Source organism: Tupaia chinensis, unplaced genomic scaffold (genome assembly GCF_000334495.1).
Source record: "Tupaia chinensis unplaced genomic scaffold, TupChi_1.0 Scaffold149831_1, whole genome shotgun sequence".
Classification (NCBI taxonomy): Eukaryota; Metazoa; Chordata; class Mammalia; order Scandentia; family Tupaiidae; genus Tupaia; species Tupaia belangeri.
In genome coordinates this window covers 1823096-1825893 of record NW_006209676.1, presented here as the reverse complement: position 1 = coordinate 1825893, position 2798 = coordinate 1823096, and the positions used below count along the sequence as shown (strand labels likewise).

The 2798-nt window shown below is 37.6% G+C and overlaps 1 protein-coding gene across 2 annotated transcripts in view; it reads left to right on the top strand.

Moving 5' to 3' along the window:
• The window catches only part of PPP2R3A (protein phosphatase 2 regulatory subunit B''alpha), a 228302-nt gene that overhangs the window by 57026 nt on the left and 168478 nt on the right, over positions 1–2798 (top strand). The window contains exon 1 of one of the 2 annotated variants that reach the window (XM_014585393.2): positions 2335–2353. The exons of the other annotated variant lie outside the window; for it this stretch is intronic. The gene's annotated coding sequence lies outside the window, so the exon portion shown is untranslated. Of the gene's footprint in view, positions 1–2334; positions 2354–2798 lie in introns of those variants that run through there. 2 annotated transcript variants of the gene reach the window in all.

Sequence of the window (2798 nt, the reverse complement as noted above, 5' to 3'; positions counted from 1 at the left end):
GCTAGCTTTGTTTGCTGGAGGCTGAATTATCAGTAGAAAGTCTTCATTTTGCCTGTCCCCTGAAATGACTAGTTTGCAGAAGCCATGAGGAATCCTCTTCTGAAGGAAGGCCTCAACTCTCCTGCCCCGCTAGCTTTGTTTGCTGGAGACTGTTATCAATAGAAAGTCTTCATTTCTCCTGTCCCCTGAAATGACTAGTTTGCAGGAGCCATGAGGAATCCTCTTCTCTTCTTTTAGATAATTTTTGAAAGTCGTTTTATTATTATCTAAAACTGCACTAATATTTTAGTCACTACCTTTATGTGCCTATTTTAATAAAAATTAAGTAAATTGGGGTAGCCCCATTAGCATAGTGGTTAAGCACCATGCATATGAAACTGAATCCCTCATGTCCTACTAGAGTTCAAATCCTGACCATGGTGGCTTACCCCCGATCTTGACAGGATGGAGAAATAGAGGGAAAAGATTGTGATATGGCCATGTCATATTGTGGGTGCTTCTCTCCACTTATACTCTCCATCCCCAACAAGTAAATATGTCCTCTGGCAATTAATCAATAAATAAAACAATAAAATGGACAAAAGCTTTAAACAGGTGTTTTTCTAAAGACTATATGGAAAAGAGAACTCTCCTGCACTTTCAATGGGAATATGAATTATAATAATACAGCCACTGCCCACCCAGGAGAGGCAAGGGGCAGGCCTTTAGAAGAAGACACATTCATGGCTCCTGAGAACTAGTGTTTTCAGGGGAATAAGAGAAATGAAGATTTTCCACTGATAATTCAGTCTCCAGCCCACAAATTCGAGTGATAGGAAACCATTCAAGCCTCTGTCTCTGTCTCTGTCTTTGTCTTTCTCTGAGAACAAACATGCCATGTGGCTTTTTACTTTTTGCTTTTTTTTTTCAATAAGTTTTTTTTTTTTTTAAGTTTTTTTTTTTTTCTTCTCTTTTTCTCTGTTTCTTGGTGGTGGTTGTTGCTGTTGTTTCTCTCTCTCCTTTTCTGCATGCTCCTGGATGCTCAGACTGAACTTCAAGTTTGAGAAGAAACACACTATCCATTAGATGACTAGAAATCACTGCAGGGCCACAGGGAATCCAGGAAAGCAAGAAAATACCTCTCCTCCAAGGGAAAAGAATAGCTCCTCTTCAGCCACAGACAGTTCAATGGAAATCATGGAAATGTCTGATAAAGAGTTTAGGACATTCGTAATGGCAAAGCTAGTAGAGATGGAAGAGAAGAGAGACAATGAGCTGCAGAAGAGAAAGGAAAAAGCATCAGATGAGTTTCAGGAGGTGAGGAAATTCTTGCAAGATCTAAAAGAGGAATTACACACTTTACAAAAGAATCAAATGGAACTGTTAGAGATGAAGTCTATAATACAGGAAGTCAAAATCTCCCTTGAAAGTATTAAAAGCAGACTAGATCATACAGAAAATAGAATCTCAGACGTACAAGAGAAAATTGCTGGCCTAGAAAAATCCACCAGAAAGACTGAGAAAACGAAAATAATATATGAGAAGTACTAGATACCTTCAAACATCCAAATATCTGGATAATTGGCATCCTGGAAGGCGAAGAGACTCGTAAGGGCATTGTTAATCTATTCCATGAAATCCTGCAAGAAAACTTTCCAAACCTAGAAGGGCACTCAAAGATCCAGTCTCAAGAAATACAAAGGACCCCAAATAGAATCAACCCAAGAAGATCTTCTCCAAGACACATTATAGCCATATTGAACAAAACCACACACAAAGACAAGATACTAAGATTGGCAAGAGAGAAATGGCAATTTACCTACCAAGGATATCCCATCAGGCTAACAGCAGACCTCTCATCGGAAACAATGCAAGCGAGGAAAGAATGGGAAAATATATTCAAAGTGTTAAGGGAAAAGCAATTTAAACCAAGAATACTGTACCTAGCAAGATTATCTTTCATATGGGGAGAAAAGACAAGAACATTCTCAGATAAACAAAACCTGAAGGAATTTACCAGCACCCACCAGATCTCCAAGAAGTTCTCAAGTTCTATGTCAGGAAAATTTCATATAGACACACAGAAATAAGAGTTCAAAAACTAAGAAAATGGCCAATTTAATCGTAGGAACAAGTCTGGAGTTGAATATTATATACCAGAATTCAGTCGGGAAGATCGAACCACAACAGAAGATAGGTTAAGTACATGAGACTGAACTGGTGAAAGAGCATTCTGTGACTCTTGACTAAAATTGCTGCTTTTCTTCTAGGCTTTGTTGTCCAGTTTTAAGAGTTTTTGTCCTGTCTTGAGCTGTCGATGGGTTCATGTACCTACTATTTGAACAGAATACTAACCTGGTTCCTGACTTAAGTTGTAAGCAAAGTTCCTTACCATTTCAAAACTGCTTTTTTTGACATTATCAGCTGAAATTGCTATAGAAAGTAGTTAGATTATTTAAGAAATTATGTGATCAATAAAATGTGGGGGGAAAAGGAATGTAAGACAACTGTAGACACCAGAGATAGTGTGAGAAGAGGGTCAGAAAGGGCAGAGGGTCAGACATAGGGGTAAATGTGTGTGTGTGTGTGTGTGTGTGTGTGTGTGTATGTATATATATGAGAAACTAGAAATGTAAAATTATTGATGATAACATGCATGATTAAGCTACTATGCAGTATATTCTGGATGGGAAACCACATTTTGTATGCTGTGACAATGCTTAGGGGATGAATGTAAATTAATTAATTAAAAGAAAAGAGTTTCAGGAGGGAAAAAAACACTAAAACTATTTATCTTGAAATTAAAAATCCCTATTTGA